Raw genomic sequence first — 15,787 nt, forward strand, 5'->3', positions numbered from 1 at the left:
CTGTGGATACTATCTCTCGTCACTGGGCAGCAGAAGGACACGTGCCACCCAGATAATGCTTTGCTTAGCAGCAGTTTAACACTTATGTTTTGCCCAACACTGTTGGCTAAGATGACAAAGTCATCATTGGTAGCTTAATTATTTTCTTTTCCTCTTTTGCGCTGATTTAAAGACAAGTAAAATGACACTTGGAATGGAATATTTATAGATTTAATTCTAGAAAACGTAGCTTATAACAACATTTCTGTCAACAGGACTGTGATACAGATGTTTATAGGGCTGAACTGTGCATTGATATTTAAAATTCTATTCTCAACTGGGCAAATATTGATTGATACACCAACTGCTGCCAATAAGAATTGGTGTTTTATGAAGTGTATCATCCATCTGTCTATTTAATGGAGAAGTAAGACTGTCCAATTAGCTCAAAGCTGGCAGCACCTCAAAAGTTAATTACAAATACTTTCCACAATGTAATCTAATGATTTAAAATACACTTTATTTATCATGTAGGGTATTTTTTTTTAGGTTTTGTACCATTCAGCAAAGGTTTATATTTTAAACCAATGTCAGCAATTTTGGTTTATGCCGAATGTTCGCAACCAAGAACGCCCAGAATGCTGCTGTTTTGGGGGGACATGTGTATAAGCTCTCTTTATATTTTTAGAAGGTAATTCTTTTTTACGCAAACACACACACACAAGCAAAGTAAACTTATTCCCTTAAGTAATTCTGTCCCCCTGAGGTCAGTGAGGTTTTTCTGCATGAGAAGCAAAACTCCAAAGTATTAAACGGTGAATAAGTTTCCTACCAATGGTTTATGCAGCTCTTTTGTGTTTAGCTTCAGCATATCTCTCTCTATTAAAAAGAAAGGTTTGATTCAGTGTTTGTTCTAGCACCAAACATTGAAGGACTCATATCATAATCCATCATGCTGAAAATATAAACGAATAAGGCAAGGTCTGTAAGTCCTTTTGCAAAAGTATGAAGTGCTAACCATTTATCACTGATAAGACAGGTAATACTGGGACATTAAAAGCTGAAATGGTTCAGAAACCTTTAAAATAGCACTTCTCCCTACATCTGAGATTAACTGAGATTCCCATCTTCCCCTCAGTACCGTTAATTCTTTGAAGCAGAATCCATCATTTCATAATATGGCTATGTATTGTAGCACACAAAAGCCCAATTCTGATTTCAGCCTCCAGGTACTATCAAAAATTAAAATTAAAAATGGCTTTTGGGTATCTGGAAAAAAAACCACAGGATTTTTCTTAAAATGAGAAATATATGCTTCCACATCCAAAAGAAATTGTATAATGTACATAGCTCACCGAAAATTTGACATCATGGGAAAATATTGCATGATGTTCCTGAAGGGTACTACATAGATATGATTAAGAAATAAGATTTCTTTTGAAGCAAAGTTCTTTGTCCTTTCCCCTAGTTCTGTTTCAGCATCAGACCCGGTCACAAAAACATCTTGCATATGAAATGATAAATAGCCAGATAATAAGATAATAACATGAAGCAATAATTATCATGAGTGCTTAAGATAAAAGCAGCTGAAATGTTTCAAGCTCTAGCCCTGTCCACTGAAACGTATCTTTTCAAGAACACTGATGCTCAAAGACAAGTAAAACACACACATAAGACTTCTATAATCTGCATAATGGAAGGCTACTGGAGATTCCACTTCACATATCAAAAAACACATGTACCTAATGCCTGCACAGAAACACGCTTTTGGGGGAAAAAACACCCAGGGCATATCCTGATATTGCAATTTACAACCTGTAGAGACAAACTGAAACAACAACGAAAAAAACTCTGTTCATACTTTTTCTGAATGTTTTGCTCTCAGGTTTTGAGCACAGACTCTAACATGCTCCTTTCTTGGGCATAACTGCGTATTCTACACTAATATATTTATATTCATTTTGTCAATAGGAACAAACTGTACAATAAGATGAGGAATTACCTCATCTTGCATCTTTCGATTTTTTGCATGTTTTGAGTTTGTCTTTTTTTAAATAAAGAAACAAAATTTAGTGTAACAGTATCATGTATTTTCCAACTAATTCCTGAATAGGCTGAGATGAGTTAAGTGAGCAGCTCAAGAGGATTCATACAATAGCTCTCTGCTCTTTGTCAATAACTGGAATAAAAAAATTTTTGCATGATGTGTCATATGATAGACACAACAGCAGATTTCTCTACAGAAAGCAATAAATTCCTTTTTCATTTGGATTAATAAAAAATGAGATCACTAACTCACTATGGGTAAATAAATCCTTGCCATCTATCATAAAGGTTTCATGAACAACATATTGGAGTGCTCCCAGCAAATGCAGCTACTGCTTCTTCTGGTTAAAAGCCCTGAGTGGCTCTCCAAGGTGGACATCTGCCCTGATCTCCCAGGTCCAGCAGTCAAGTAGCCGATCATTCAGAATTCTTATTAAGACTGTCAACAGTACCCATAACTGAATCTGCAGATGGAATAGCCATGCAAAGTACACAGCGCTGACACGATATGATCTCCTTATTTCATTCTACAACAAGCAAAATGTATTATAAAAGGGCTTTTATCAAAGTCCCAAAGCAGAAATCTAAACCTGTTAGAAAGGGAAGTATGCTGGAGAGACTGGCAAGAAAAGGGGTTAAAGACTGTAGCAGACATCTGAAATTGGACCCTGAATTGGAACGGTGCTCACCATTAAAAGTTGATCTCCTTCCTGACATTAGAAGGAGAAAGCACATATTAGAGCTTGTCAGAGCCACAAGATAGTACTGAGTAGCATGACATCTTTGACTTGCCAAGGGGCATCCACTTAGACAGGTGGAAAGACAAGACAGAGGTCAGCAATAAAAACTCCTTTGGAAGACACTAACTAGTGCTGGCAGGAGACACTCCACTGAGAAACCTGTATGGAAGATGACACTACAGAAGTGATGATGGTATAAAAACCTGGGAACAATGGAAAAGAATGGTGGAAATTGGGGAAACATTGTGGATACACTTGTAGAGTCACACGGGTCTTGGAGATCCTTTACTTCTTTTACGTATACTATACTGCACTTGTGATATAAATGGCTAGATTTGAACATTGTTTAGAAAATGGAAGGAAAAAGCAAGAAGCAAAGTGAGAAAAGCACAAGGTTTTCTCGCTTTACTTCTTGCTTTTTCCTTCCATTTTCATGAGGCAAGTATACCAATTTACTGCATCCGTTATGTGACAACCCCCTATATGTTGCATTTACAAATAACTTTTTTAATAAAGCAAAGGCAATATTGTTCTTGGCAAGCCATGGGGTGCTCACATTCATACTAATGTTCATGCTGCTCTTTCCCCTCACTGTGTTTGTCAGCTGTCAGCCTCTATGAGAGACCTGGTGAAGTAAAATTAAGGGGATTCAGCTTGTTCGAAGCACTGACATTCAGGAGCTGCCAGGGACTGAACACACAGGTGCTGCAGTAGAAACGCACTGAAAAGCAGAAGACAGCAACCAAAAGGCACAAAAAATTTGGAGAGAAAACCAAAATACAGACAGAAAAGCAAAAGAAAAATCACTGGGCAGGATACTGTGTAAAGTATAGCCCCAAATTTTCAAATGCCAGTGTCTAATGATAAGCGTTGAAACTCTATTTTTCACCCACAGGAATTAGCCTGACCTTACAAATTCCTATACAACACCGTAGGCAAGAAGGTTATAGCACTGTAAGAAATAAGGCTCATAAGGCCTGCACAGAAGTGCCAGCCCTGTACCACTCAAATATGAAAACATGATCTCTACTTCCTGAGATGTGTCTGCAGCCTTTATTCACAAGGGTGGGACCTAACTGTACTGTTACTTCAGAAAAAGGTTCAGGATCAGGCTCTTTATTTGTGCACACTGGTTAAGTACAAAAGAAAAAAAAAATTGCTTTGAATCTGCTTATTTAAATCAGTATCTTAATTTTTCTGGGTAAGGGGCTACGAGTCAGCATGAAGACACCTACCAAAGGCACAGAAACCTCACAGAGAAGTACTGGGGAGGAGGGGAAGAGAGAGGGCATTTTTTTGGTACAGAAATACTTCTCACATAAATTTTCAGACCACTTTTACTACAAAACAAAAATTAAAAAGTTAAAATGCAATTTTAAAAAATACCAAAAATTCTCTCCCACCACCTGGTTAATGTATATGCGATCTAAAACTGTGCACCAGATGTGATGAACCAGAAGTCATCTGAGAAATTCCAGTATAATGTTCGTCAACAGGAACACAAAGAATTTACATCAGTAGGTCCGAGAAGAGAATCTGACTGACTGCCTCGGTATGACCGAGCTGCTCAGCCAGGCTCTTCTGCTGCCCACAATGAGCCCTGTCCAAACGGGCTCTTAACCTGTGTCTAAATGTCTTCATATATACAACAGGATGTTGTGCGTGCGCACAATTAAGCATGTAGTTGCAGGTTTTCTCCAGCTGAGATGCTTACACGAATAATAAAGTATGTGAATGAAGTTGGATTTGCTCGTGATTTTTTTGGTTGTTTACCCATGACAGGGACAGAAAGGATTTGACATACCTTGAGGGGTTTTTAGATTAAATGTAACGCTAAAAGAGTTGTTATACTGAGCCAGCGTATGCTACAGTCTAAAGCTCTGACTGGAACCCATGAAAACATACCCACTCTTAGGTTAAAACGCCTATCCTCAGTTAGTCTAGCCTCAAGCAACACAGTGTTCATGATACATCAGCCCCAGAGGTATTTTTCAGTGTCCTGGACAGGTTTCATAGCCTGCGCTGCTATAGACCCATTACTGCTTGCTGAGCTAATTAACTTAAAGCCCATTCTGCTGTTTTAAGCTTCAGTCAAACCTTTGGATTGCAGAGTAGGGCTTCTCCTTGTGTAATACCTTTCACAGGCACCAGGGTCACGGCACAGCCACGGAGGTTGTCCAAATTTTCGAACCTTCTCTATTCTTCAAACCTTGGGACATCATACAGATGCCAGGCAACTGAAGCCACACCACAAGGCTTCTGATTTCTTTTTTTAATCACTACCAATGACGTACATATTGCATGGATTTTGTATAATTCTGTAATCATCATAAAGAAGTAGTTGCCAGTGAGGAATCCTCATGAAATGGGTAAATTTTGCTTGATATTCACCAGATTAGCAGTAGACTGCTGTTTACTGCAGGAAGTGTTGAAGCAACTCTAAAGTCATCCCTTTGAAAGCAGGCAGGAGGAGATAGAGTAATCAACAGACAATAAACAATTAGAAGATAATAACAAAATTAGATAAAGAAAATAGGTGGTATCAAGATAGCTGAACCCCATTGAAAAGACAGAATACATTTGAACACAGAATTTCTGCATACTAAGACACAAAATAGATGGTTAGATTCTATTTTCATAAGACTGGAAAGAAAATCTGATTGCTAAAACGGATGGTAGTTTTTTCCTCCCTTAGCTATGCATTTCATACCAGTTCCATAGAACCAACCACAGAAGAAAATTAGTGGTCTGATGATACAGTATTGCAGTGTCTCAGGTAACAAACGCATGACAGCTATTTAACCAACACCTGGGTAGCCAACCACTAAGGGTGGTATTAATGATTTTGCAGAAAGTTAACTAAGTATATCTATCTCTTTGTTATGTAGGGTAAAAGAAAATATCAGTCAAAGAATAAGAGGGGAGAAGTCTATGCTTCCTTTTTTAGGTTCTGATGAAATCTGCTCTAAGAATCAATACAGTTGGAACAGTGAGCTACACTCCGGCTGATTAAATGTAACAGGGATAGAAAAGGGAGGAGCAGGGCCAGCAACTGACCTGTAAGTAAACAGAAGGAAGCATATTATGGGTCAGCAAACCACCAGGGGTCTACTAAAAGGCTATCCAATAGTCATGCCCTAAAAGTCTGCTCCAGGGGCTTCGCCGTTGCAATCACCTTCAACCAATTGTTCCACCTTGGCAGGTGACAAGCTTTGAAAATCCTCCTATTCATGCACTGACTGCACTCCCACAATCAGATATTTTCCAATACCTTCCTAAGAAGGTCCACGCCAAAATTATCCCTCCTCGGGACAGATTCACAGCTGGAGTGAATTAGCACCTTCAACTGTAACCTCAGTTTACAGGAGCTGAGGTTTCAACCAGCTGATTTTTTACAGCTCCTCACTGCAGTAAGCAAGTCCATATGATTCCTCTCTTCTCCTTCCTCCCTTGAAGGACAGGTATTGTATACACCCTTGTCCATCGCTTTCCCATTTTCTAAGCCTAACAGTCCACTTCAAGAGAGCTCCTAGTGCATGAACAGCTATTTTGATCTTTTTTCATTCTAAAGACAGCCTGCTTTTTGCTGAAGCCTTATCTTTCTGATACGGCCTGCAGAGCACTTTTATTCAAAACTGGAACTAGAGTTGGTTGAAATATTTTCATTTGGAACTGTGTTTTTAAAGGATTTACTGCTTTTCTGAAGTTTTTTTTTCTTATTTTTGACAAATCCATTTTTACAGATTTTAGATTCATTTTTTTAAAATTTTTTCTTCCTTAAAAGGAGGAAAAATAGCAGAGGAAAGTAAAAGTAAAGAGCATGTGAAAGATTCTAAGTTAAAAATAAATCTTCCCAGAAATATCTGAAAAATAAATCTATCCCTTTCAAAAAAAAAAATCTTAGGAAAACACCTTATATTAAAAAAAAGATTAACAGTATTCTAATCCATATTCATTTTAATTGCAGTAGTAGTATATACACTATGTTTCAAAAGAACAGTGGTCTATAAATAGTAATCTATAAAGATCATCTATACCTAATTTTTAATTATTGTGGAACAAAGCATCTTTTTGTTTATCCAGGTGTGAAAATAGAAGAAAGAAATACATCCCCATGGTATATTCCTAGAGCTTCAGTCATCTTTTTATGTTGTCGTTAGCAACTTCCTCCTTCTTTAGAGTACCATATATCTCCGCAAATACACAAACTCATTACTTCAAAATTAACTAATTGCTTGGGAAACAGCTCGTGTCAGTTTGAGTGGCAGACAGGAACAGGTTGCTCTCGAAGCAGAGGGCACAAGTAGCACCTGACTGCAGCCCGCTCAAATTAACAGGCTGCCACTTCCACCCTTCAGACCTGGGGGGTGAGTGCCACTGGTACACAGCCTGAATCTGCCGTGCCGTGCTGCCCAGCAAGTGATTAGTGGGTGCCCTCTGGTTCTTCACCTTTCACCATCAGGAAAATCAGTTCCAGGTTCCAGAGGGACATCTGGGAACTCGCACAACACCAAAGGGAATTCATTTTGCAATGGCCGCTATTTTTGCCATGGAAATAAACAGGCAGGGGGGAAAATAATAATAACAAATACAACTTCATGCTATGTACTGCATCAGTGATTTTTGCATTAGATCCTCCACCAGTAGCAATTTGATTCAAAATACTTAAGAAATGCTGCATATTCCTTGAGCCGTTGAGGAGCCTAAGCACCATGGACCCAGGTTGCTCACAGTGTTAGTGCTGTATGTGAAGCCCGCACAGGACTTTCCAATGAGATGCAAGCTCAGGTCCCGCTCCAGCTAAGCACTTAAGCGAAGAGCCCGTAAGTGACTCCAGTGGGATTATTTGCTTGCTTCTAGTTAAAGGCACACATAGGCGTTTTGCTGGGTGAAGGGCTAAATTACTTCAAGGCAGCGATCCAATCCACGCTGCTTGGGGCGCTCTGAAACGGCAAGAAATAATGGTATTTCGCACTGCTCATGAAGCTTGCGCTGATTTTCTGTTCATGTTGGGACAGATCCCAAGGGGCAATTACTGTCTCACGTTTGTGCGGAGGGTCACCCTGTCCCCCAAGGAGCACTGGAAAGCTGCCTCCAACGCTGCGCAGCTGCCCTCCTGCTGCACCCTCATTACTGGGGAATGCAGGCTGCTCCGCCGTAGCAGCATTAAATGGGACTGGAGGCAATCTTACAGCAGGACTGTTCTTAAGATTTCAGCTGCTGTTGTTGGGTTTTTTCCCCTCCATGTGGCATGTAAGACACTTCGCAAAGACGCTTTTTCGACTTGTCTCCTAAAAGAAGTAGGCTGAACTGTTTTCTGTAAAAACTCCGGGAATCCAAAATCTCTTGTCTTAACACTGGGGCAGCAAAACGGGATCTCCCACCACATTTTGATTATGTCAGTGATCAGAACAAGTTTCCCAAGATACATCTGACCTTAAAACAGTAGGAAACTGCCACATGCCTGTTTTCCTCTCTTTTCCTTTACGACTTAATTCCCTGCTCAAATAAATAGGATTCCTCCCCTGATCACTCATGCAATCAAAGTAGTCGGCCTCAGTCAGGGACTGAAGCATGTGTGCTGTACATATGGCAAAGTATCTTAAGTCTTTGGGTCATAAATACTTAAGTCCAAATATTTAACAATATAGATCTGTGCCCATAAGAGAGAGACAGACAGTGTGAACCATGAGTCCATGGAGGGACATTTGGAGAGACATTTCTGCAAAACTCAAGTATACGTTATCCATGTTCTTCTTTGGCCCTGCTCCACAATCAGGAAGAAAAGACATAAGATTGATTAAAAGGCACTTGGGTCAGGAGAAGAAGGAAAAGACTGCGCTTAAAGTTGTGCTGTTCTCATCTGAGTTACTTTTTACCTTCCTACACAGCAGCAGCAAATGCTTCAACGGTTCACTAGATTCCCCCCACCCCTTATCTATAGAATAGTGCTTACCTACTTCACAGAAACTCTGTGAAGAAAAAGTATTAAGAAGTGCTGACATACTAAAATTGGAGAAGATTTATAAGTGACTTAGATACAACTAAAGAAGGTAAGTATTAATTTTTCACTGAAAGAAACTGGAGTGGTTACTGACCTAGAAACATTATATCCTCAGCAGCACCTCAAAGGCTCCAGCTTTTGTCCTGCAGCCCCACACCTCCAACGCTTCCTCCCACCTTTTTCATTACAAAACATGACGTTGCATAAATGTGCCCCCAGCTACCAATAAAACAAAAGCTATACCACTGGCTGTGAAATTTCTGTAACTTTGATTACCTATAAGAACAGCTCTTTGCTTTGATGGGAAAGAGCAACACAGGAAAGCTATCTGTAATGTCCTGGGGAGATCCAACTTCTAAGCACGCAACTTGAGGTTCTCAGATGTTCTCAGCTGCTGTCCTTGGAGAAATCGCCCCCGCCCTGGGAGCATACAGGGACATGGAAATGCAACCCCCTCCTCTTCCAGGGTGTGTAAGAGCCCAGATATGAGTGAGAATCGGGCCCAGTGATCATTCTCTACCAAATTAAGGGAATAAAGGAAAAATAATGGTAACAGTAGCACACCTCATCACCAAAGCCTTGCACAGACCAGCAGAAAACCCACAGACATTCAGATGTCCTGCCATATTTCTTTTCTGAGGAACAGCCTGCTTTAAATGGACCTTCCTACCTCTCTGCACAGATCTGTAGATCTCTCAACAAAAAAGCATTTTCATCAGAGTAGCTTTCTTCTTTGCCTTTTAAGAATGATGTATTTCTTGTTCATTTTATGTGAACACTGAATATTTGGAAGCCTAATACACGCATCTGTAAGGCATCCAAGATTTCTTGTGTAATCCCAAAGGGAAAATATACTGATCCAATCACTTTGGTACTGCATCGCAGGGCACTGAAGAGAAAAGTCAATAAAAAGCATCAGAGCACAAAAAGGCAAGCTGTAATCAATATCTGATCTTGATATGGGCTGTCTGGTAAAAAAAATCATTTAAGACTTAAATTTACTTCCTTGTACACGCTGCTTAGACAGTAAAAAACTGAGGGGCTATTTCCTAGTTTATTCCTTTATCCTGGCTTCTTTTTTTTTTTCTTCCTTTTTCTTTATCCAAGAAAGCAGGCAAATCTTTTGATACTGAGTCAATTAACCAGGCAGAATTTGGCAAGAGCACAGTAGTCAGTCTTCCATCTTCTGCAAGTCAAATGCTGTTATGTCCAAGTCACCTGCCTGCCAGCTATTCAAGGGCAGAGAAAGTCACCACAGTGAAAAACTGCTTGCGCTTTGATAAAGGAAAAATAACCTTGGACCAGCATATCTTAGCAATTCCACCCTTATCCACAAGAAACATTATAAAGTAGTGAGTAAAAAAATAATGGAAAAAAATTTGCCCTTTCAGCGTTTATTCTTTTAATTAAACAAACAGTGTAATGCTTGGCTAGGTGCAAACCTCCCTGACAATTTCTTCTTAGAGGTTCATCCTAACACAGGATAATCGGTCTCTGAGAAAAATCTATCACTCCATGAGTTTAGAGATAACCTAAGCAATAAGCTTAAGGTAGGCACCTAACTGTTAAGCAGTGAGAAGTCAGACAATTGCCAACAAAAATTTGCTGGAGAATGACAGGCATATACTTTGTTATGAATGGCTCCATTTTACTTTGAAATGAAGTTTGACCCTGCTGTTTCTCCATCATTTGGTGATTGTAAAACTTACCTTTACTTCTATCACATATTTTGTGTTTAACAGTGGCTTCTGTTAGAATGGACACATTTCTGTATTTCAATGCCTCTGTCTTTTGCCATTTTTGTTGTTTATAAACCCAACTGTATGTATACTTTGTAGATGCTTTTAAGTCTTTCTTTGTACATATTTTAAATATTCAAATTTCACTTCATACCAAGTCTTTAAACCCTGGCTGTTTACCTTTTCAATCCATTGTACATTCATTGGCCACTCTCCCTGTTGAGCGGCCAAAAAAAAAAGGTGTGTTTCATCCCATATATGAATATGTAGATTGCACTAGTGTCAAACAGTTCTAATCTAAGTGTAAAGTGCTACACAACGGTTACCTAATAATTTTCTGAGTACTTAATGAGAGTATCTGTCTTTCTAGACAAAAAGATGTAATATTTCCACCGAAGGTGCAAGGAATAATAAATGAAAAATTATCAATAGCAAAGAATATGCAATGCTTTTCCAGTGTGGGTTATCACAAGATTTTTGTCCATGCTAAGGTTCGCAAGCCATTTCAGGTATGTTAAAACTACAAATAACACATAATTGGCAAAATACTAAACAAATAATATAACCCTCGTAAAAAGTAACAAACTGATTTTTTTATCCCCCCCCCCCCCATTTATGAAACATTTGCAAAATACTTCAGCAGTCTGTAAATGACCAGCTGAGAAGGCTAAGCTATTTTAAAAAATAAAAAAAGAAGTACAAAATTGGGATATTTCAGCAGTATTCTTACACACATCAGCACATTGTTATCCTACAGGTTTCTGCTTGGCAGTCCCTTTGCCAACTGTGTGCCCTGCCAGCACCCCCGCAGGTAATACTCATTCCCACCCACTCTGCCACCAAGCTCAGACAACTGGGAGACCTGACAGCAAATCTTGCCAGTAAAAAAACAAGCAAAAAAGGTCTTTTCCATGTGCATTACAACTTGCTGTTTGCCCTGATTGATGATCCTTGCACACTTGGTAAATATGACAATATATACATGTTTTCAGACAAACAATACTGACGACAGCACAAAATTTTAACACTAGCTTTTCCAGAGCTTCATGTCTACATTTTCAGAAACATTTCAATCCTTCTTTCCTTTTCATTCATGGGGGTCTTCAATCCTTTTATTTTCTGAAAAAGTCCAATTGCCTAATTCTGCTTATTCACCTAAAACTTGAAAGCTAAGCAGAAAGGAACTACAGACTCTGAAATAAACGTGCATTGCCAGGAGAGGGAGAAAGAGGAATCTTTCATGCAGTTTTAATGAAGATATGATCTCTGAACTTAATTCTTGATGAAAATTCCCTCTTCAAATTCTCTGTTTACATTTTCTGTTTCAACTTAAAAAGCTGATGTGGCAAAGGTTTTGCCTGAGAAAGTTACCAGAAGTTTGGCAGAAAGTGAGAGAGACTCACACAAACCTGGAATTAGATGTGGGAAAGAACTATTGAACTATTACCCTTACAGTAATAGACTGTTCTCTGCAACGAGTTGTTGCATCCAGTCACTAACGTTAGCAACGATGAGGCTTCCATCATGTGCCTTGAGAGACCACACTACTGCCAAAACAGCATCATAGAGATAACATGGCAGGGACAAGATCAAGAAATAGCTGTCGTGGTTTGGGCCAGACTGGCCACTGAGATGAATGACAGATGCTCTCCCCCATCTCTCTTTTCAAGGAGAGCAGGGAGAAAGAGAAAGAAACTTCTGAGTTTACTATGATAACTAGAGTTGGTGATGCTGCTGATCATCAAGTTTGCCTGACATAGCAGCACAAAACTGCTTTCGATTGTGAGTTAAACCATTTTAAACTCTCGTGAGCGCCTTCCATTTTTGAAGCAATGGCCGTTGCCTTCTTGCCAGTCATTGTGCTCACTGAGAGGGGTCAAGCCACCAGCCTCGCTTGCTAACGTCCAGGGGTGCTCCTAGCCTTATATGGGACTCACCTGAGAATACACATGAGTTTTTTCCAGGTATGTGCTGGAAGTGACTCAAGTCCAAACAAGCAGAATCAGCCATTAAAATGCAGCTTTTTCTTGAGTCAGTAGGCCATAACCAGCAAGCTCTGCCTCCTGAGGCTGCTCAGCCTTATCCACCCATATTTCATAAAAATGAGAAAAAATTTCTTTACGGTGAGGGTGACAGAGCACTGGAACAGCCCAGGGATGTTGTGGAGTCCCCTTCTCTGGAGACTTTCAAGACTTGCCTGGATGCAGCCCTGAGTAACATGCTCTAGGCAATCCTGCTTTAGCAGGGGAGTTGGACTAGATGATCTCTAGAGGTCCCTTCCAACTCTGAAAAATTCCATGATTCTGTGATTCATATTCTGGTTCACAGGTGCAGCTCTTCCCTGCTGGTTAGCCTCATGAGGTCCCTGCAGGTTTCTGCCCCTGCTCCTGTCCGAAACAACTGGCAAGATATATGTTTGCTTTTTTTAAAGCTCAGGAACCAAAACTCTACATTAAAAGTATGCTACGTTCACAAAGATGAAAATTCAAATACCAGAATTACAAGCTGCCTCTGAAACCTCGTCTCAATCCCCCTGTGCATTACCCAATGGTCTTTTAATTTCTTGATTGTGTGTTATTTTTCTCATCAGGTCTTGTTATTTCTACTGGTGCTCCTTAACATAGCTAAAATTGCCTTCTCTGTCCCATGTTTACACTCTATTTGTGAGACTGTATCTTCAACTCCGATACATCCACATCGTTCGCTTAACTTCTGAATTATGGTACCACACATCACCAGAGACTACAGTCCCCAGACTGTTACCAAGTTCCTTCGTACTTGTAGACTGGCACATCACAGAGTCATTAATCTGACCTCATCATCCAAAATTTTCCCTCTTGCTCTGTAATCATTTTAGTTGTTTGGCAGTGAAACCTACCGCAGAAACAAATTCGAACTACAGAAACGGGTCTCTCTGCTCCATGGCGTCATGCTGCCCTGAACTGAAATGCAGGTCTCTGAGTATCAGACCAGCACATATTGAGAAGACTGGCCCCATGGCATCAGACTGGGAGTCTGGTTAGGGAAGAATGTAAGAATAGTGCTGCTGCCTCACCACACTCTCCTAGCTTCTGGCAACCTACAGCTCAGTAGCTTTTCAGCCAGAGGTGGTATCTCTGCATTCAATTGCCCACAAAGGATTTCTCATCTGTGGATTTTTCCCATCAGATTTTTAAGCTATCCAATGATTTAATATTAACAGTCTCTTGCAATAATGTATTCCACAACTTAGTCATATGTTTAGTAAAAAGTCACCTTTCTAACGTTATTGTTTTGAAGTAGTACCCAATTAATTTAATATCTCTTAATGTTTGGGGTTTTTTAAATGAGAAACAGTGAATATCCATCCCTATTCATCTTGTCTGTGCTACTCATAATTACAGATCTCTATCTTCTTCCTCACTGATCTCAATGGGTATTAGTCTATGTGGTATACAGAAGTAATTCCATATCTTTGATCATGTTTTCTTCTCTGTATGTTTTTGCAGCTGTAGTTCATAGAATTCAAGGTGTAGGTGCTCCACGGATTTAGAAAATGGCATAGTTATTTCTTTCTTCTTTATTCTTGTTTTTTTCCTTGTATTTCCTCACATTCCACTTGCACTATAGTTTGCTGTTGAAAGCACAACTTGACGCTTTTCATAGAACCATAACTATTATAAAATCTTTTTGTTAGGTGGCCTCAGAACTTATCACTGTGTATTTGAAGTTCAGATTATATTTCCACGGATGCATCATTTTATATATTCACACTAAACTTCATCAGTCAATATAGTCAATATTGTGAGATATTTCCGCACATCTTTGCTGTCGGATTTCATTTTTATTACCCTGCCTATCAGACAACTTTATCCTTTTTCCGTGTTATTTAAAAATACACCATACAGCACAGAACCTCACATGTCTCCAGTACTGCCAGGTCTCTACTGAGAAAATTAACCTTTGCTTCTACCTTATTTCCTATTGTAAGTTCACATTAGTTACCATACTATCACAGTAATATATTGGAGGTCATTAGCGTTCCCAGGATGCCCTAAGCACCTTCTCGTAAAAGTATGTCGAGCACTATAGTAACTGAACTTTTATCCCTTCTCATGGGTTGGAGGATGCTTTTTTCCATTTCCATTCCACACGACAGCCTAAAGATCCACTTTCTGTGGCACTCTGAAATGCTTATAAATATAATAAAATGTCCACTCTTCTCTGTTAATTTTATAGTTCTAGGGAAATAACTTCATTTCTATAAACTCAATCTGCTTATTTCACAGGAATTATGCCTTACATGACATTCGTTCTACTGTTTTACCAAACAGAAGAGAGAGCTAAAAAATATATCCCCCTTTGTAAATGTTAAGCGCATGGCCCTTCAGGCTTAAATAAAAAAAAAACAAAATTTTTACGCACTTTGCTACCAGATTTCTTTTCTGCTGCATTAATGTTAGCAGTCTTTCCCTAGCACAAAAATCAGAAGGAAAACATCTCAGCCTACTGCATACCCGTAACATCTCAAAATCAACTGCTATTCACAGTTTTGCATCAAAGTCTCAATATCAGTGCAGAAAAATATACATACCAAGAAAATTCATACTTTCAAGGCTGAAGCCAAAATCGTCTCTTAATATTAATAGAGCTCATCCAACCTTCTACCAGAAACAAGGCTTTGAACCAGTTACCCTGTCTAGACTTTTCACTCAATAGTCGTCTTTTTTTTAAGTTAAAAACTTCCTTTGTGAATATTTTTGAGTGATACAAGCTAAAAATTTCAGAAACACCTATGTGACTGGAAAGACCAGTTCTCACTTTAAAAATGGTAGGCATGCAAATGTGTAACCATCACTGAGGCGTTTCAAAGGTGTGGAAGTACGTTAACCTTTGGAAAAGGAGTTACATGGTCCTAAATCTCTTCCAGCTCCTTCCAAAAACAGTGGCAGGTCAAGCACGTTATAGCACTAGTCTCACTTCTTCACGCATGAAGTCATTGTTGGGGAAATAAAGTTGTCAACGCCAGCACATCAACCACGGTAAATAAGGTTTGCAGGACTGGTGCTATGTCATACTACTTAATTGCAGAATGTTAACATCCAGTGCACATGCAGATAAAGTTCTAGAGGCATACAGAAAAGTAACTCCGTTGTAACTTTTCTCTCTCTATTGGAAAAAGTGAATTAAAGAAAACTGACATTATTCCTCTTGAATTGTTTTTTTGTCCGAAATTTTAACTCCTGACAATACAAACATTATATTGTTATATCCCCAAGCCGATGTCTTTGGAATCAAGA

The sequence above is a fragment of the Larus michahellis genome, chromosome 3 (genome assembly GCF_964199755.1).
Source record: "Larus michahellis chromosome 3, bLarMic1.1, whole genome shotgun sequence".
NCBI lineage: Eukaryota > Metazoa > Chordata > Aves > Charadriiformes > Laridae > Larus > Larus michahellis.